At 31.2% G+C, this 22,960-nt stretch overlaps 1 protein-coding gene and 1 pseudogene across 1 annotated transcript in view; both read right to left on the bottom strand.

The window, feature by feature from the left end:
- The window catches only part of LOC143204355 (facilitated trehalose transporter Tret1), a 105,735-nt gene that overhangs the window by 18,185 nt on the left and 64,590 nt on the right, over positions 1-22,960 (bottom strand). The window lies entirely within an intron of this gene.
- LOC143190972 (COX assembly mitochondrial protein 2 homolog pseudogene) lies at positions 9,122-9,606 on the bottom strand (annotated as a pseudogene).

The following is a 22,960-nucleotide window of genomic DNA, read 5'->3' on the forward strand; positions in this document are numbered from 1 at the left end:
GTTTAAAACATAACGAATTTTATGACATATTATGAAACAACAATTACTTTTAAATACTATATATATATATTTAATGATGCTTGTACTTTACGTCTCCTGTTTGTAAACATCGTTTGGGAGACAAGTTAGTTTCTATGACATTCAAGTTTAAAGGTTTTTAATAATTTAACAATTATGTTAATATAAATAATATTGGAAATTTTGTCAATATATTTTAACCAAACAAATGATTCTTAAATATTAACTACTGCTTCATATAACAGTTATAGTATTAATATAACAGTTAAAGGTGTTAGTTTATATTTGTTATCAAAATCTGTTTTATTATTAATGTATGTAAATAAAAACGTTAATTTTCGTTGGTACAAAATCCAATGAGTCGATATTGACTATTCCAGCCATACTGTTTTAGGGCTATATGTTTTTACCAGTTGTTTATTATTTATTACTCAATCACTGATGCCAAATCATCATGGCAAGTTACACAACTGACTGTTATAAAACACAGTCCAACGATGAAAATAATTTTTCAATAATTTTAAATAATTTCTGTGCAATTTGGTGTAATTCTCATATTAAAGGAAAGTTTAAAATGTGTAATAATATGCAATGGAAATACCTAAACTATTGTACTTCCATTAATATACAAGCAAGGCGAGTGCGGGATAAATACATCAGTATGTATTTCCCTAATTAAAATAAAGTTAAAAGTAACAATTTCCACCATAGAAGTTTGTGTGGTTTGGTCTAGGGATGTAGAAAAAATATCTATATATCGATATATCGATATTTAAAAAAATATCGATGTATTGATATATCGGACAAAAAAAATATCGATTTTTTTTTGCAATAAGTATAAAAAATATTGATATTTAACAAAAATATATATCGATATTTCTAAGAAAATTTTTTCGGTGGCACCCTAGTTTGGTCCGCTTCGATCTTCTGATTTCCTGCGTGTTGTCGAGTAGCTGTATTGCTTCCACGTTGCTGTGATTTACTAACCTTATTTAATGTTTTAAGACAAAATCTTAAGAACTTAAGAACTTAAGTCAATTTGAGAGTATCTTCTGACTAATCAGTACATTTGCTTGATTTAAATTCATCATGTTTCTAATTTAACCTACCATCAGGATGGATGTCGTAGTATTTAGCTCATTGTTATTGAGAAAGAATTTTTTTAGAAAGAATTGAGAAAGAAGTCTCTAGTCCGCTTGTAGATCTAGTTGCCTGTTATTTGCACTTTCTCTACAGCCTTAGGTACATATATAGCAATAATAACAGTGTCGTTGGCAAATGTTCCAATTACTGTTTTCTTTGTTGTTGATAGATCAGCAGTGTAGAGCAATTACAGAAGTGGTCACGAGACCCTACCCTGGAATCAATCCATATAACTTTCAAAATTTGAATGTTACAGCATATTTTAGTTAAAATTAATGATATAGATTATTGAAAAAAATATTACTTTTAATGGTTTAACAATTTTGAGTAATACGCATTTATTACTATAATTATTATATACATAACATGTAGAAAACTACTTGAGTAAGTGATCTCTTGTGCAAAATATCTTTCTTTAACTATATGTTTCTATAACATATATATCCATTAATCAGATTGGATCATAGTAAATGTTTTAATTTGCACACCTTACTGTCATCTTGCATATGTATATCATTGGCAAGTACATTGGAGTGCATTGACACTCCTTCAAATTTGTTATTAATACTTTGAATAACATTTGTTGGTTGTAGAGAGATTGTAGGGGTACTACTTCATTAAAGGTGTAGTATGTAACACTATAGTGTGCTATACTTTGGAACTTTTGATTATATTAGATCTGCTAGAGGAACTTCATAGTTGAATTCCGGAGGAACAAATGACTATTGATTTGTACAGCAATATCTTGTGATCTAAGAATAATTTCGACTTGCCTTTGACAGGCCAATACGCTTAAATACGAATTACACACTATATACGAAATACTAAATACAATTATACACTAAAGTTTCCATGTTTTACACGTGAGTGGCAGAGCAAGGAACCAATATTGATCCAAAAATAAAAATTTTACAGAACATGGACCATAATATTTTTAATTCCCGGCAGGAAAAAAATCCTTACAATTTAGTAGATCCCAAAAGCATAGTTTTATCACCACAGTTTTGTTTAAAAACGGCCACTCTGAAGAGACTGTGGCGTGGTGGTATGATGTGATTGTTCGTGAAGACAATTTTCACATTTATGGGAATCTAAACTGAAAGAACGGGTTAGATCAACTCGTTAGATCAAGGAAGGCCTGGTATTTGTGATGTTTAATTCCAAGATGATTATAACTAAAAAGGAGGAAGGTTTGGATGTTTTATGATCCCAATAAAGTTGTTTTATTGCACAACCACGTTAAATTTTTTCTTGAAAAATTAGGTGATGTGAGTTAAGAGTAAATGAAGCACTTTCATCAGGATATAATTGAGTTGGGATATGATATCATTTGCCAGGACGATGCATACCACAACAAATTATATCATATTGGAGAAACATTGGGTCTATGAAAAAAATGTTTTTAAAATGTTTGTATATCAAATTTTCTATATTTTTTGAGAATTATGGGAGATAAAAAACCTGTGATCGTTTTATTGATTCTGATATAAATCCAATAATTTTTTGATTTTCTGATAATCAATATTTATCACTTCTTAAAAAATTCATTATGGTTTTCACTCAGTATGATTATTATTTCAATGTTTTGTGGTATTATGTAATACTGTTATAAGTACTCACAGAAGGTGCTTGAAACGTTTTGAAATCTAATCTATAACAAATAATGCTCCTGTCTCACATCTGTAGGTGCAACAAGTCATACGGAACATTTTTACCATACCATGACTGGCGACGTTTTTATTTCATGAAACGATTTACATTATCAGAGTATCAATTTTTTGGCATGTTTTTTTGCATGGATACAATAAATATAGATAATATTAACTGTCTGATAATACAACGGCTGGTGAAACAAATTTACATATTTTGAATACATCTTTTCCAATAACAAATTGGATAAACATCGGATTTGGAGACGAAACACTACCGTAATCAAGAAATAGTAACACTTCTGAAATAAAACTTGAAGTTCTTTAGGTCTCCGAATTTCATTCCTTCAAAAATAATCAATCCTCCTTGTACATGAATGTATCCTGTATCCCAAATTTTTGCTATATACAATAATCGAAAGTTTTTCGTTTTAAAGAAAATCGTAGATACATATTAACTATGTATGTTATCAACAATTAAGTTGTGCTCCTTATTTTTTAATTTTATAATCAATTAAATAATCAATTGTGTGTAATCGTCCTTCGGAGCATTTTATACTGAAATCTGTAGTAATATGTCACTATTGCTTTATTCTCTATTATCGCTATGATATGTCAGTAACAAGTTCTGAAACTAGATGGAGGATATCGAGGTGGGAATGAAGAAAACTATGGACTTCTGTGACAGCTGGCTTCTAGCTCAGCAACTTCTCAAGCTCCTTACAGGTATATAATGTAGGATGATGCCTTTACAAGATGTCGTATTAGTTGACGGATAAGGATACCTTCATTGAGTTTAGCTTCATGTATGCAAATGGTTTTCTCAATATTTAAGATTGACCTAATGAGTATTTAATTATTAAACCCAACTTAATACGAGGATTGGTCAAGTTATATTTTGAGCCCTGACAGTACTAAGTGTTCTTAGGCGCCATATTACGCTTTTCGAAAACAAAGATATTTGATTTTTTAAGAAATTTGATATTGAAACTATAAACTCTTTCAAAAGGTTTTGTTATTTATCAATTTGTGCTTGCATCAGTGAGAAAACTGTTGGCTCCATTTCTCGTAACCATTTCTGTATGATGATTTCGTACGAATTTTGGCATTGTAAAGACAGGAGTCAACTTACTTATTGACAAGGCCCCATTCTTTACCACTAATAAACGTTGATATAATGAATTTAATCGTGATCGCATGTTGTTTAGGGATCAATCAGTTGTTGTATCAGCAAACATTGATGTTGTGCTCAAAATTATATTACAAGATCGTATGTGACTTATCGTAAAATTGACTGATCCTTGTCCATTAGTATCATGAGCATCACCTGCGAAAAACATTTATTCATGTTGGATTTTAATTTTTGTAGAGAGATAATGTATGGTGGCAAAAATGGTATGCTGTGGTGACAAATTTATAATATATAAATTTAATTTCAATAGTTTCAAGTAATTCAAGTTCTATCACCCTAGAACACACATATAGAAATCAGATACCGACTTTCACAGGAAAACTTTTTCAGGAAATCAAGATAATTGCACAGAAACGCGAGGACAGACTTCATTCGTATATCAACATTGAAGTGATACAACTCTTGTATAATACCAAAACAGGACACAAACTCAAAAGAATCAAACGATTTTGTGTAGTGTAGTGTAACGAGCATTTAATAGAAAAACAGCAGTGTTAATATATAAATATTATTACACCAAAGACTAAAACTGAGCTGATGGGTTTTCTTATGGAAATTGTAGGTTAAACGCTAACGACTAGTAACAAAGTTATAAATAAATTTAAAAAATATTAATTTTTTAGTTCGCCAAATTGTCAAGAAAACTGAATATTGTTTTAAATATGGGGTATACATCAAGTTTCTGCCACAAAGTCGTCAATAAGCTCATTAAAAGAAACTATAAAAATATTATAGAGAATTTTGGTCACTTTATTGGTAATTTTGTAACATAGATGTCGGATAACTTCGGATATTGCAAGAAAATTGTCATCTTTCTGGTAACGTTCAAGTTCAGCTGTAAAAGAATAAATATTTCTATAAAAGATTCACTTTCAACATTCAAAATATTATTCATATAACTAATATGTATAACTAACATCAAATGTAAGTATATATGATTAGTAGATATTTGACTATTTATAAGTTATTAGTTATGAGCCTTATTTACTTTTTTATATATAGAAACTAAAAAAGGACCAGTTTTAAAGAAGTTATCGGAAGAAGTCCCCTCCTACCGGCCTACAAGTTGATTACGGATAATCTCAACATTTTTGAGAAACTGTACATAAAGAAGCTCAATTGTACAATAGAAAAAAGAAAGAACATTCCAGAACACCAATTTGGGTTTCGCAATAGGCATGGAAAAATAGACCAAGTGCATAGACTTGTTAACAAGATAAGTATGGACTTAAACGCCAAAATATATTGTTCTTTGCTGCATTCCTATAAATATTTTAGACTTTTGATAAAGTAAAGGTTAAAGCAAGTTAAATTATAGAAACTTCTTCCTCCTCCGGATTATGAGGTACTAAAATAGTACCTCACAGATCGTCAGTTTACTGAAAAACAAGGTGATAAACATTCCGAATTTCCTGTAATATATTCAGGAATTCCGCAAAGTGGTGTACTGTGTCCAGTACTATATCTTCTGTACACAGCCGATACTTCTATACACGACCTACAACAAAAATAACTACTGTGACAACATACACAGACGACACGGCAGTCTTAGCTTCTCATTGAAGATCCAGTTATAGGGTCAATTAACCTAGAAACACACCTAAATTAAATACAAATATGGCTGAAAAGATGGCATATAAAAGACAACGAAACAGAATTCAGTTATACAATATTTGCGCTCCGTAGAAGAACATGTCCACCAGTCTATATCAATAATTGTCAACTCCCGCAAGCAGAGGATGCGAAATAACTTGAGATGCACCTAGATCGACGCCTAACTTGGAAGAAGCATATAGTCGTCAAACGCAAACAACTTGGACTTAAACTCTACCAAATGTATTGGCTGAACAGGCGCAAATCAAAGTTATCATTAAATAACAAGATATTATTGTACAAATCTATACTCAAGCCTATTTGGTAATATGGAATCCAACTATGGGAAACTGCTAGCAAGTCTAATATATCCATCATATCACTGTTCCAAAATAACGTGTTGCGTGCCGTTGTCGATGCTCCATAATATGTTTCAAATGAAGTGATAGAACGCGATATTCCTCTAGAACCAATAAGGTGTTTGTGTACACGAACGTACAAAAGTACTTCGAAAGATTGTCATTGCTAATGTATTTGCTAATCAGCTAAATATGAGAAGTGACAGTGAAGTGCGTAGTCTAAGACTTCTAACACCATCCTATCTGATTATTGGATATATATAGACTTTAGAATAAGTCTTAAAATAAGACTAATTAACTAAAATAATATTTTCTACAGGAGATCACTTAATGAAGTGATTTTCTACATGCCATGTATATATAATATAAACATAACAAATACTTATTGCCCTAAATCAAAGGCATCACCAAAGAGCGGAAAGAATAAGAAAAATATTTTCTATTTATTATTTATTTCATTAGTTTATTTATTATTTTAAAAGTTTGCTGCTGTAATAGATACAAACTCAAGCTGAATAAGCATGTAAGGTGAGCATGGGTAGGAAAGAAGAAAATATTAGAAGTCAAGGTTATAAAATAAAAAGGAATGTAAAGGGAAAGGATTAATTATTAACAGGTTCTGTAAACGACAGACAGTTTTGAAGTTATGTTATCATGTTATTTGATATGACTGAAGACTCAATTAATTATCAAGTTATAGTTAAATGTTAAACATAATTAGATCTTAACTACATCTAGTACTTTCTGAAACTACATTTTTGAATTAATTAATCATTAATATTTTCAAATATAACAGGTCTGCTATTATTCTACCCAATATCTAGTTGCTAACCTCGAGTCGTTTAGTTTTTTTTGTTTGGAACCGGGAAGGGGAATCCTGTTACGGATACCTGGTCGGGAAGACCCGCAGGAATAAGCGAATTGGGCTGGTTATGTGTAGACTGCCTCTGGGCTACTCACTAAACCCCACCCTATCAGCTGATCCAGTGACCCTAACTGATACTTCTTACTGTTAGTAAGGAGAGTATCCGTAACCGGTAATACCGTAAAGAGGCACAAGGGCCAGGCAAGGACGTGGCGTCGTTATCACACCACGCAACTTGCGGTAAATGAGTTAATCGCGCGTCGGAGAAGGTCGAAACAGTTTGGAGTTAGAGCACGACGGGGAATTGTAGGCTGTGATAGAATAAGGCCACGAAGAGCCGAATGAGTTATTGGCCTAAAATATCGGCCAGCTCGGTAATACATCTATTGTCCGAGAGACGAAGAGTGGAGAAATATATCGAGTAAACCTCGGATATTGTCTCTGATGAACCAGGGGGCATTGATTATTCTCCTGAGAATTTTGTTTTGAAAGACTTGAAGACATTCCACCTGGCTAGGTGAGCTAAACCTGCTGGCCCGGTTGATAAGCGGGAACAGCAAATTAGCAATACCTTGACCTTTATGGAGGGACCTTTGAATGTGGGAATTCCACCTAAACTTGTGATCGAAGACAAGACCGAGATAGGTGGCTTTTTCTGACCATGGGATTTCGGCGTTCTCGACTTTAAGACACGAAATTCTCGGTGCAAAACGCTTCTTGTGGAAGAAGATAGCCTGGGTTTTCTGTGGGTTGACCAGCAACCTCCAGAAATGTAACCACTGGATCGTCTCATCGAGTTGTATTTGGAGTCTGCTTCGGATGTGCGATGCTACTCTTGAAGAAGCAAAGTAAGCAGTGTCGTCTGCGTAAAAAGCCTCAACTTGTGGTCTCCTAGGGATATCTGAAAGAAAAATATTAAATAGAGCGGGTGCCAGGGGGAGCCTTGTGGAACTCCTGCGTCTATGGTTTTCCGGCTATAGAGAATATCTTTAATCTTCACCTGGAACGATCGTCCTGACAGAAATGATTTGATGAGAGCTGTTAGGTCATCAGGTAGACCTAATCGGATTCATTTCGCCACTAAGCCTTCGTGCCAAACCTTGTCAAAGACTTTGGTTAGGTCCAAGAAGACCGCTCCAAGTTTTTCACGTCGGTTAAAAGCACAGTTGATTTTTGCGGCCAGCCGAAGGGAAGCCGAATTGCTTACCTGGAATGATATTGTTTGTCTTCGTAAAATCAAGTCGTTTAGCTGCACGAAAATTAACTGAAGTAAATACATTTATAATAAAATTTAAGTAACTTTAATATAAACAAACTTTCAGATAAATTAAACGGAATTTGTAACCCCACCTTCCCATTGATAATGATATAGTGACACAATTCATCTTGCCTGGTTTTGATGATAGTGGTATTTACCAAATTCTAGGTTCCAAGCATTCGGTCAAATTAAAAAGATGTACAGTTATTTATAAAGTTTCGAAATGTTGAATAGGTACTTGATGTATATTGAGGACAAAATTGATATTTGTATAATAATAATGTTTTTATTAGTTGGATAGGGTAATTTTCAAATGTCTTGGTTGGAGGTATGTAATAACATAAGATTTAATAGGTTTATTATTGCTTTTCTTACTGCGTATTTTTATGACTTGTCCTTGTTGCTATAAACGGGCCACAAGAGTGACAAATATTGACAAACCACCGAATATGTTACATATTTTCCGCAAACATGGTAAAGGCCAATGTTGCTTTTTAATTCGCGTGTGAGATGAATTGAAAAATAGAAGTAGCAGGTGTTATCATTCGATTTAGGAACGAAGCGACGTCGATTTTTATGGCTAGTGAGGAACATTTGCGTTGTGTAAAAATAAGGCACGATTAAATAGGTATAATTGCGGGCACTTATAAAGATACGAATCTAAACATGGCCGACTGTGTACTGTCTGGTAATATTGATATTTATAATTACGACATGACACTTGGCTAAAAGTATTTTAAATCGATTTTTTAAAAATTTATTAATATATTATCACTAGTCGTTGTCGTTGCCGACTAACTTACAATTTTTTACCATAGTAACTTAAAACTAGGTACTTGTCTATAATCATTCCAATAAAACAGCTTATAAACGTCAACCTATCTACTACACGTATTTTATATTCTACTATATATACAAAATTTAGCTTAATACCTATCTAAACTTATTTATCTATTTACAATATTATTTTAAATATTACCAACTGATCAGTATGAAGTCACAACAATACAAAAATAATAATATAATTTTATGTCGATGATATTACGATGGCTACATTTGCTACTACTTACTACATAAGCCAAAGAAAATTTTTATAAAAAAGTCATCTAACATGTCCATTATATCACTTTTAATAAAAAAAACTTGTAAATTAAAACAGTGTTTTATTGACAAACAAACACATTACGATATATATCTAAAATACTAATACCATAGCAAAGTGTTCCGCTTTCAATTATTGGAAGATTTTTCATTTTCTTTCATTTTTTCGGCGATTCTTTTCTTTCGTTCCAACGATTCTCTGTAATTTTGCTCTCTCCTGGCCAGCCTCTCTTCTTTAAGACACCTTATCATCTTGCTATCCGCTTCGTTACAATAACCGAATAGTTTTTTGATCGGATGATCCGAGTGACATTTTCTCAGTAAAGTTATTAGTTCGTTACATTTATCTGTGTGTAGGTGCGGAGACAGATCGGTGTGCATTTTATTGAGTTGGGCGATATGTATTACAATTGTTCGTAAAGGTTAGGGTTAACAAAATGTCATTGTCAGTGTCAATGTCATTTATAATGACTTTTTTATTTTATATTGACTAATAGAGAACTGTACCATAGAGTAATATATAGAGTGTTAACTTAATACAAATAATTTTAGAATTGTTTTGCGTGGTTTCAGCAGGAAGGCGCTGAGAACGTCATGTCGCTGAATTTCAATGGTTAGTTTAAATTACTATTACAGGCACCTGTAAAGCAGCTATTTTAATAGAAAAGCATTTTATTGGCCAATTAAATTTGAAATAAAACCCAAATGTAATTTTTCAAAATAATTTATTGAAATAAAATTCCATATAAATACAAATATTATAAAATATCATAAAGCTAAAATATAAGTTTATAATGAATATAAATAAAAAATAATGAAATATAAATATGTAAATAAAAAGTAATTAAATGTGAATATAAGAAAGGCTGCAATCTAATTGAATACATAACAATAAGCAACTTTTTAAAAGGTAACAAAAACTTTTGATGCACTATAATCACATTTACCTTCAATGTAATTTTGCCACCGCCTAATTTAGACACATTTTGGTTTTAAAGGGTGGGTAATATGTTCATGATTTCTACTGTTGTATTCCTATGAATAACAATATATATGAATACAAATGCTCTATATAAATAATTGTACACATACCAGGTAAAAACAATTCTGAGTCACACGCACATCCTTACTATAGCTTGGGTTGTTTCTTCCTAGGAAAACTACGCCTGGGTTTTTTATTGCCTTACGTATACTGGATACACAACACTTTTGAGAATGAAGATAAATTATAATCACAAAACATTGAAATATAGAATGGGAACTTAAATGGGCACACCCGTACCCATAATCTCAGTGTACTGCCACACCGCCAGAGAGCCGTCGATAAAAATATTACAGATTTCTTTCTTTCGATTTGAAATGTCATAAAATATCACGTGAGCTTTGTTAAGTGAATATTCTGACCACAAAATATACAGGCCCGATTTCAATGTTTTAATTTTTATGTTAATATTTTAATATTTCAATATTTTGTGTAAAAAGATGACAAATTTCTTTCATAATGGAATGAAAACTAAAAACATTTTGTAAGACATCTTAAGTTATATTTGGTTTTTTTTAAATTTTTGTGTAAAATCTTAAGGACATTTGTTGTTCATAAGGTTCCAATAAAAATTATTTTCTATATGATTCTGCTCCAACGGTTTTTAAAAGTAAACAGTTATAAACTTCAGATAATCTATTACCACCTTCCCTACCCCTTACATCAAGCTTCCGAACAGGAAGGTTTATTTTTTGTATCTCAGATCGACCAGATGATTATGGACCCAAATGTGATAGATCAGTGATTAACTAAGATAAAATTCCTAATTGTTTTTCATTGAAATCTACATCAATAATTCATCAATTGAAGTACATAATATGTGTATATTTACGGATAATTTCTTTTAACCTACCAAAAAGGCAAATATGGCTACCAGTTAAATGTTCGAATCAGGAAGTGTTCAGCTCATATTAGAAAATTCAAAAACAATTAAAGTACGACTATATATTTTTAAAGGAAGTAAATTGGGAGGTATGAAAACTGAAAATTTTGTGTTCAGCTCACATTAGAAAATTCAAAAACAATTAAAGTACGACTATATATTTTTTTAAAGGAAGTAAATTGGGAGGTGTGAAAACTGAAAATTATAAGACATGTTTCTCCGCGGATGCTCTTGAAACAGACGAACCTGTGCCTTCCACTTTATGCTGATAAAAGTCAGACAGTATAACGCCAAAAACATTATATATGTGGTAATATTGCAAGCACGAATTGTTTTTTTTTATTTTATTGTTATATATATTTGTTGCGTGCAAAAGTATCTCTAGACATTTTTATTTACTGAAAAAGAATCTACAAAAATACATTTAACGAAAATTTTCGTTCAGATATTATATCAGCAAATGGTGGTCTTATTTAAAACGATTAATTGTATACAACATACAGAGCAAAAGCAACGCAATAAAATAATTACGTGTTGCTTGTTCTGTTGGACGAAAACATAAATAGGATTGCAAAGGGCAAAAATGAAAATTTTTCTATGACTATAATATGGATAGTATCCAATTAAGTACCTATAAAAATATGTAAAAGAGAAAAGGAGATTTGTAATAAATTTGCAAATATGTAGCTCTTATATTCGGTAAATATATATCATGTTTTTTTAAGTATATTTTGGACAAATTATTTTTTAATTTATATTTTATAATATTTTATAATATTTGTGGCAATAACAATGCACATTTAGAAAATAAATTATCAGCTATCAGATTAGATAATATGTATCAAACATTTTGAAAATATTTTATACAATTGTAACTAAATAAACTTAAATTAAAATATCTTACTAAGATTCAATGATTTAATTCTCAGGTAATTTAGTTGAACAACACTAGGTCTGTCTATCCTGTCACGGTATATCTTTTTATTGGCGAGGACCTGACATTTTCTTGCGGAAGCACTTTTAATTTTACAAGTTCTTTGGCAACCATTATATTTTTGACTTTGGTTACGTTTTAATTAATAATTAAAGTAGTAGTTAGTAATTTTAATAATTACAAAGAGGTATTGAATTTTATACTGATGCAATTAGACATCAGATTGTATGACGATTATAATTTGATGTATTACGTATTATGTTTTGTAAAAGGTGTCTAAAATCCTACACAATTTTATATTTAAAAAAAATCTATTCAAAATAACAGTAAAATCATGCCATCAATATGTTTAATATATTGCCTACCGAAATTTGTAAATTCGTTTTAGAATCAGAAAATATTTTCCTTCTCATCTAATTCTAGTTAAAAAGAGATACAATGCTGTCTGATACGTTCGAACATGTAACCGAATCAGCTTACGAAAGTCGCCGTTGTCAGACTTTTGCTAAATTCTTCAACATATTAGTTATAATAACTAGAGGTTATAAACCGGCAAATGTTTTAACGGTTTGCTTGTTTTCATAAATTTCAAATCGCTGTTTATTATGATTCTGATTGAAAATGCCGAAGCTATACAGAACAGATTGCATCTCTGCATTATAATCAGTTACTTCGAACAGGAGCGAGATAATGCCGGCCCCCTCTTGCTAGTAAAATTCGTTAGAAAGGTAAGCATTTTTACTGTTATATATTAATTTCCTGCAGTTTCTATTGAAAATATTTTTAGCGTGTTGTTGCTGCAGCTCTGAATATTAGTATGGGTACGGTTACTGAAATATCTCAAAAATTGAAAAATGCAGTTTTGGATTCACAGAAAAGATCTCTCTCTCTCTCTCTATCCTCATACGAACTGGGTAACAAATCAAGATGAGCTTGATGTTATCTCTATCACAGATCAAATATATGAAATGTATAAAAACAGCGAGTAGTTTTTTCAATATAATTGTAATTTAATATAAATATTTCAGAGGAAATTGTTAGTCTGAAGAGTATCCATAGAAAGCTTAGTGATATGTAGCTCTTTGAGGGATGTAGAACATCCCTTCATACACTGTTGAGTAATATATGACTTAAGTGATGTAAAGATAACTCACGAAGTGGTGTAATGAAACTTCCAGGCTTCACTTTTAAAAGTATATAATTTTTAAATACATATAATCAAGGAATCCTTAGTATTTAAATGAGACATGGATATGAAGAAGAAATGGAATATCAGAATGGGACCAGAATGGAGTAGACACTCATGGCAACATGATAATAAAAATAATGTTACAACAAAAGTTGATGCGTTGCGATAAAACTTGATTAGGTTTTATTACTAATAACATTTGTTAATAATTCATTGCAGGAACTGTTCAGAACTGTTTGGAGGACTTAATAAGAGATTTTGAAAAAGAAATTGACAAATGATTGTATTTTGAACAAATGTTGGATAGATTGAAAATTAACAGCTTAGTTATACACTTTGATAGAACTTTCTGAATATGGAATGATAATAATGATAATAATGGGTGGAATCAACTAAAGGTTGTATGATAATTGTAGGAAATTTTATTGTAGAGTACGAAATATTTATGTGCACAGATATGTGTGTAATTGTTGAGAATAAACATTTTAGCATTAGCTCAAAATGTACGAGGAGAGAAAAAATAGTAACTCTTGCAGATATGGCAAACACATTAGGGAGAATGCAGAGGTTAAATCCAGTTTTATAGAGAAAAATGTATAGAGTTAGTAAGAGAACAAAATAAGGAGAAATACAGTGATATCAAAATAACTTTTCAAGGAGACACTGTACTGAAGTAAACAATAACTAAGTGCGAAAGGTAAATATGCTCTCTAATGAAAGTAAAGTATAGTATTTAGATATACAATTGTTAATTAGGCCGATTAGGCTACTAGGGGATATCCGTGCCTATAACTGTAACTCATAGGTGGTGTGGAAGAGAGTTCAGTGTAAATATAAGAAAACAAAACCCTAACCTACAAACTATTATAACTGTATAATTCATTACTGTAAATTAAATGTAGTTTTAAGTGCTTCGATAATATATATATATATATATATATATATATATATATATATATATATATATATATATATATATATATATATATATATATATATATATATATATATTAGAGCTACTATAATTTTAAAGTAAATTATATTTGATAACAGTGTTTTTGTTTAATTATTTTATTTAGCATAACATTGTGACGTTTTGGCGTCTTCAATTCAGATGGCGCGAGTTGATTGTTTTATTGAACGAACTATATGTAAATATTTGTACGATAACATGTTTAGAGGAAACTAGCAGAACTATTATGAGACTCAAAGGAGCTTTCTCCTATTATTATAAAATGTTATTATATAAGCATATTTTGAAGACACTGTAGACCTACAGTGTGCAACTATGGGCTTCAAAATTATCAAAACAAAGTTCTTAGCAGCCTTGGTATATTAAATATAAGGAAATCAACTGTCAGCAAAGAAATTAAACAGTTCGCTAAAAAATGCAAAGTGAGCATAAAAACATCGAAGTACTAATTGTAGTATCTCGACAGCAGTTAATGTACCCAGAGGTTAAAGATACAAAATCGCTTTACATTAATACTTTTAAGCTATGTATGAAAACTCTGCGTTTTTTTAACCTATCTGGAGTTAATCAGTGGGAATACAGCCATCCAAGGGCTATTTAAGTTTAAGTCTGAAATGTTAAACCTGTAAGAAGCCTGAAGACGTTTATTAACTTATTGGGGAACATGTATATAGTTGCCCAAAATGGAGCCTAATGTATACAGTTAAAAACAGAGCGAAAATCAGTAAAAACGAAGCTATCTCTATGAGCTGGAATAGCGCGAAAATTTAATCTAGATAACCTCAATTGGATTTGGCTTCATGCGAGCTCATTGATAGGATATTTATACCTGGATAGTTCCTGTACTGTTTACTGCCGCCTTTTTAAGTATAGGTATAATTATTGGTTTCTTCAATGCTGATGGCTCTCTTTCTGATGGCTATATTTTTCTGACCAGCAATCGAAGATCACTTCGTGTTCATATTTTCCGTTGCAAATCAACTAAAGGTCAATTGAAATGGTCTCTAGTGAAGAACTACTGGTGTTTGTATTGTATGATACAAATTCATTTAGAGATATCGCGGCTTAGAAGGTTGCCAATTATGAATTACTCGATAAATGTGCAATTAAATCAAAATTATTAACTAACTATATAATTTAATTGTTTATGTTTAATGTTAAAAATTCACAACCGAGATAATTATTAATTTAAAATATCATGAAAACAATATGAAGTGTGCTTGTAAATTTTGTGGAACTGTCAAATTTACCATTTACTCATTGTTTATATGCGATGTACGTATATTAACTTTTAATTAGATATTTAACCACATATATCTGGTAATTCCTTCACACTTCAGTCCTCTATCATCGTGTGACTGTGATTAAATTGCATATTTCGATAGATTGTTTTTTTACTAATTTTATGTGTTAAGTAAATAGTTTAATATATATTATATATGTTATGTGAAGGGTTTAAAACAATCAAAATTTTATTTCACTTTAAATTATTTTATTTAGGGTTGGGAACTATGGACTGAAAATAGTCGGAACAGTCGAACTAGTCGATAGTTTAAAATGGCTAGTGGCAATGTGAAAAAGGAATGGAATGGAATAATGATGCCAAATATATTTCATCGTATTTTAATATTTTGAAAGGAAAAATGACATCATATAATAAAAGTAATTTGTTCTAAGTCGGTAAGTTGGATATGTACATATTCCTTCTCGAATTTTCTTTTGGAAGATAAATGGAGTATTAACCACTAAATATTTCTATCGTATTTTCTCAATCAATCTTTATCAACTATTTAACCATCACGCCATTTTTAAATACAAATAATAATCACTAATATTTTGTTAGAAGATTATTATTCATTAAAACTTCAATGAAAGTGTTTGTAACTTTCAAAAGGCTTCAATAAACATTGAGAGAGTTAGATTGAATCGAAAACTTCAATCAAAAAGTGTATTTCCTATTATTGCAATAAAAACATTATAAAAACAGTCAACAGAATTTTATTATTTATCACTGATAATTTTATTTTTGTAATTTTGTAATTATGTTATTAATAGATAATCTTGAAACAATTGCGTTTCTAAATGCTGCTATATTGACGTACAGTATATTGTTATTTACATCCAACACAAAAAGTACTATAAACAGAATATTATTTTCATGGTTGCAACTAGGACGGCAAAGCTAGAACGTTAGAAAATCAATCGAATGAGTCTACTAGGGCCGAAAAGATTAACTGAAAGTACAGCATTGAAACAGTCGAAATTGAACCGACTTCAAAAAATAAAGAAGGAACTCAGTAAAAAGTAAAAAATAATCAAACTTATTAATTTTTAACATAAAAAAAGTTTTAAAATAAAATATGTATATAATAATCGTTATAATAATAAAATAAAAATAAACAAAAACCTTATTTAAACTATCTACTACACATATTTTATATTCTACTATATACACACAATTTAGCTTAATACCTAGCTAAATATGTTTATCTATTTACAATATTATTTTAACTACTACCAATTTTTTTAAAAATATATTTTAAAGTCTTCTTTTAGCAACTGTGGGTTTATCTGGACTGGGCCTAAAGTTTAACGTGGGCTCCGAACCACGGTCCTCAGCATTAAGCCTACCGACTGGCGAGTGACCAACTTTAGAAATCATCCCAGAAGACATCCGGTCTTACCCAGCCTGGTTACTGGCGTGACTGGGATTATTTTCCTTGTCGGAACATTCACAAATTTTAAACAATCACAAACCTAAATTTACGACCATGCCCCAGCAGGATTCGAACTCGCAGCTATCGCAACAGTAGGAGGACTGTCCTATCGCCTTTACTACTGCCACTGCCACAATTTTTAATTCAATTTACTTTTTTCATAAATAAGTCCGAAAAAATATACACAATAGATTAGATGGGTGAACAATATGATCCCAAAGTACTACGGCTTCCTCCATATCACTGTATATTTAATACAATCCAGTTGATATGGGGACTGACAAAGAATTATTACAATGGATATGCAGGTCGAGAAGGATATATGAGCAAGAACTGTTTGGATATGTGTAAAGAAGCATTGTCTACAATAACACCTTCGATTTGGATAAACTCCATTAGACACACAGACGAAAATATTGACAAATGGTAGAACCGTGAACAAGTTTTAGATAGATTGGAAATTAACAACTTAGTGATTGGCTTGAACAGTGGCTCAGAAAGTGATAGTGACTAAATAAAACTTTCGGATATGTGATTATGATGTAATGCTGACAATTACTAAGACAGGGTTATGAGAGTGGAAACAACTAAAGGTGTGTATTTAATTAATAGAGGATAACTGTATAAAATTGTATTGTAGAGTGTGAAAGATTTGTGTGCAATTGTTCAGAATTACACATGTACTCAGAACACTAACTGTTTTGTAGATATGGTAAATACATTAGGAAGAATGCAGTTATTAAATTTAATTTTATCAATAATGGTGTACACGGATAGTAACAGAAGAAACTAACTAAAGAGAAATACAGTGATATCAAAATAACTTTACACAGGAAACACAGCAACGAAGGAATAAAGAACTAACCACAAAAATACAGTGTTAATTAGGTGGATTAGGACTCCAGGAGATACTATATAAAAAACGATCTAGGCCTAGGGTAGTGTGGAAAATAGTTCCAACATTTTGTTTGCAAATTTTTGAATATGAGCTGCGAATCTTGTAGTCGAAGAGATTAGTTCTTTTAAGAGGCAGATTCTCTATGTTTGTCATATTTTGATTTTGTAAATATCAATGTTGATCAAAAAAGATCACAAATGGCTGCAAAATTTGTATTTGTGCTAAATAAAGTGACGTTAAGTGTTTGTTGAGATTGGAGAGGAATTGTAATGAGTTGCTAAAACTTGATCAAATCATTAATTCGACTCTCTACTATTAACAACTAATGACATCACGATAATGCTAATCATACACATCTTTATTGATTCGTTCAACTACCATTGAATACAGTATCTGCAAGATTTTCTTGATGAAAGAAATCTTGTAGGTTTTACACATATATGTTGGCACATATATCATTAGTTAGAGTTACACAAATAAAGTATTACTTCTGGCTCTGAAACTAGGACTTTCAAATATTTACTGCCTTTGTTCCGAGAGACGTAATGTAAAAACATGTATTATTTGACGAATCATATATAAAAAAATGTTCTGAGAGCAGATCCTGATGGATAAGGACATAATTCAAAGGTTCAGGCTAATTCTCAATAATTGGAGCTTGACTGCCCTGTACTGGCATTTTTACAAGTTCGTCCTTTCATTTTAAATCGCAACATGAAACACAGGGCAGGACTGTGGTGATGTCAGGTCTCTTCTTAATGTATTTCGCGAACTGGCCATAGTCACAATCGACATAACCATTCAACAATCAAACATTCGTACATTTTTATTAGGTGGATTAGGACTCCAGAAGATACTATATAAAAAACGAGCCTAGACCTAGGGTAGTGTGGAAAATAGTTCAATGTAGATATAATAAAACAACTCTAACTTATAAAGTGTTGTGGCTGTATAATATATGCATTAGATGTATTATAATTTTAAAATAAATTATATTTGAAAACACTATTTTTCTTTCATTGTTTTTTTACATCAGAATTTTGTTATAGGTCAAAGGCAAAATAAACTAAAACTCAGAGTTGATGCGGCAATATTGCGATGACTTGATGTTTTGATAACATAAATTTGGATGACGTAAGTTTACTGCTGTTTTGGATAGACTATACAATTATTTAATAACGATTTTATCTCTCTCGTAAATCATCTTTAATTTGAAAACATAAGATCCCATAAAACTTTTGATTGTACCGATTCATAAAAAGCCTATTAAATTAGCGGGTGGCCTCTGTTCTCTTATAGAGTATCATTGATCAATTAAATTCAAGAACAGTTAGCTTTACGTATTGTATAACAATAAGCCGAAACAGTGGATTCCATGAAGGTAACATCGTTGCGTGACTTCATTTGATACTTGCGTGTTACTCTAAAAGGAAACAGACATATACAATACGGCACCCCCTCCCCCTTCTGTCGCTTACTCCGTATTTAATTTTCAAAATTAATTACAAAGATGTTTTGGAACCGATAATACCCTTTCGTGCAGGACCGGATAGTAGGTAGGTTGTGTTTATGTTTTTTTTTCTGTTGCTGTTAGGTGATTCTACTGTTATTGGTAATATAACATTATTAATTGTAACAATTGCTAATTGTTTAATGGCGATTTTTCTATTTTAATGCCAGATTAGGATATTCAGGTGAATAATGTTTGAAAGACACAGCTTGTTCAACAAGCCTATAATATCGATATAAATACGAAATTGTATAAATAAAATCCAATAAGAAAAATGTGTGACACGCATATTAAAGTTCCAATAACAGCATCTAAGGACCTCTAAACACACCTTAATAAAATATAACTGTGGCTGAAGAAATGACGCATTAAAGCAAATGATCTTCCCATGTAACGTTCATTATGCGTGGAAGAAGATGCCCACCAGTGAATACCAATAATTGTCAACTTTCCCAAGCAGGGGATACTAAATATCTCTATCTTCAAAATATGCATCTGGTCTGACGCATAACCTGCAAGAAATACATACTTGTTAAACGAAAACAGTTTGGATTTAAACTATATCAAACATATTGGCTTATCGACCGTAAATCCAAGTTATGAATTCATGAATCAACACTTAACGCGCCCCATAGACGCTCAATATTATTACGCAATATTTGGGTTTGTGCAATATAATTGACCGTGTGTAGACGAGATTGATAGGTTGCGCAATATATTGTGTGATTTTCAAAATCTTGAAAATATCTAGCACAAACAGGGAAATATTGTGTCGTCTGTTGTCAATATTGCGCAATATCACGTCAGTTGATCAACAACGTTAGTACAACCTTCAATGTCGTCTCCATACAGTACAATTTTTTGTACAAACCAAAATATTGTACAATAATATTAACCGTCTAGAGGCCGTCATCAAAATACTGTGCAATCCACATTGCACAATAATATTGGAAGTCTATAGGCCGCTTAAGCTTATTTGGTTATGTGGAATCAAATTATGGGGTACTGGTATCATGTTCAATAATAGTTTAATATATAGTCCGTTCAATAAAATAGTGAACTCACGTTATCCCAATTGATAACGTTAAAACGTGGCAATGTTGCCGCATCAACTCTGAGTTTTAGACCATTTTGGTTTTGGTATAGAACAAAATTTAAATCAAAATGAAATACTTAAACTAAAATACTATTATCAAATATAATTTATTTTAACATTATAGCAGATCTAATGCATACATTATCGAAGGATCTAAAATAACAATTAACAATACATTTATAATAGTTTGTAGGTTAGGGTTGTGTTTTACTATATTTACACTAAACTCTTTCTCACACCACCTATGAGTTAGAGTTCTAGTTGTGTCTTTTATGTAGTGGTATCCCCTGAAGGCTAATCTGTCTAATTAACAATTCTATATCCAAGTAATATATTTTATTTTCATTAGAGAGCTATTTACCTTTAACTTTTAGTTCATGTTTGAAAGAAAAAAGCCGCTGAAAGTCGTCTTTTGCTGATAAAAACTTAGGGTGAGCGATATTCAAAACTGTGATTTCGACGTGCAAGACAAAGATTGTTCTGGTAGATCAAAAAAGTTTGAAGATGCGAAATTGTAAGAATTGCTGGAACTAATCTAATCCAAACTCAAAACCAATTAACAGAAAGCATTAAATGTAATCCAAGAAACTACTTCTGACTACGAGCGATGGAGAAAATCCAAAAAATGGGTGCCAAATCAATTGAATGACAAAAAATATGTAAATAGAAAAACGAAAAATGATCTGTCAAGTTCTACTTCAAAAGTGTGATCGGAAGTCATTTTTGCATCGAATAGTGACTGACGGCTAATGAAAAGTGGTTGTATTTTGAAAACCCTAAACGCAATAAATCATGGTTGTTACCTGGCGAAGCTAGCCGATCGACTTTAAGGCCAAATTATTTTGGTCGCAAGACTATGTTCTGTGTTTGGTGGGATCAGAGTAGCCTGGTGTGTTAGGAACTGTTGAAAACCGGTGAAACAGTTAATAGTGATAGCTACCGACATAATCATAAATATGTCTCAGTAGAATTTAAATTTATGGAACCATAAATCGGATTAAAAAGGGCACTACCAGTATTTTTTGAGGACGTGGTTATGCCTGCTGAACTACCTAGTCGATTGTTCTCATTCCAGTGTGGGAATTTTTCTTGTCTTTAACCTATTATTGAAATAAGAAATAATAATAAAAAAATATCATTCCTATCAGAATAATTGTTTATGTTTACTAAATAGAAAATTTAAGATAAGGCTTTTGCTATCTATCAAATGACAGCAAATACCTTTACCTCTTTCTAAAAATATCGTATGTAATACTAGGTATAATAAGTTCGCTGAAATTAAACATGCATTTCTGGAAATATAAATAAAAAAACTTTAATACACTTATTCCAACGATTCCCCAATATCCTGTAGTAGTTTTCTGGAAGGCTTGCAAAATTCCCCTTTATAGTAACTTTTACCTAGTTTTGTAAAAATAATTTCCGATGAACGACTTTCTTAATATGTGAAATGAACCAGAGGTCAGAAGAAGCTAAACTTGGACTCTATCTAGATATCGAACGTACGATTCGTTGTTATTTAATTAATTGATTTTAAGTATATTTTTTTAAGCTATGGGGGCAAATCATTATCTTGATAAATTGTTTTTTTTTAGTTTTAAAATGGTATGTCTTCTTACATATTTTTTTTGCAATTCTTCTCACATATTTTGTCATGATAAGTTTGTAAAAGCTGAAAACGTAAGTAAAAACTGAAACCAACATTTTGTTTGCCAATTTTTGAACATGAGCTGCGAATCTTGTAGTCAAAGAGATTAGTGCTTTTAAGATGCAGATTCTCTATGTTTGTCATATTTTGATTTTGTAAATATCAATGTTGATCAAAAAAGATCACAAATAGCTGCAAAACTTGTATTTGTGCTAAATAAAGTGACGTTAAGTGTTTGTTGAGATTGGAGAGGAATTGTAATGAGTTGCTAAAACTTGATCAAATCATTAATTCGACTCTCTACTATTAACAACTAATGACATCACGACAATGCTAATCATACACATCTTTATTGATTCGTTCAACTACCATTGAATACAGTCTCTGCAAGATTCTCTTGATGAAAGAAATCTTGTAGGTTTTACACATATATGTTGGCACATATATCATTAGTTAGAGTTACACAAATAAAGTATTACTTCTGGCTCTGAAACTAGGACTTTCAAATATTTACTGCCTTTGTTCCGAGAGACGTAATGTAAAAACATGTATTATTTGACGAATCATATATAAAAAAATGTTCTGAGAGCAGATCCTGATGGATAAGGACATAATTCAAAGGTTCAGGCTAATTCTCAATAATTGGAGCTTGACTGCCCTGTACTGGCATTTTTACAAGTTCGTCCTTTCATTTTAAATCGCAACATGAAACACAGGGCAGGACTGTGGTGATGTCAGGTCTCTTTTTAATGTATTTCGCGAACTGGCCATAGTCACAATCGACCTAACCATTCAACAATCAAACATTCGTACATTTTTATTAGCAAATTAGTTGTATAATAGTTAGTGTTAGTAATAAGGTGTTAAGGAAACATAGTTTCGTTTAATCAAT

The sequence above is a fragment of the Rhynchophorus ferrugineus genome, unplaced genomic scaffold, assembly GCF_030347505.1.
Source record: "Rhynchophorus ferrugineus isolate W39M unplaced genomic scaffold, kcgeb_rfMv2 rfM1, whole genome shotgun sequence".
Lineage (NCBI taxonomy): Eukaryota > Metazoa > Arthropoda > Insecta > Coleoptera > Curculionidae > Rhynchophorus > Rhynchophorus ferrugineus.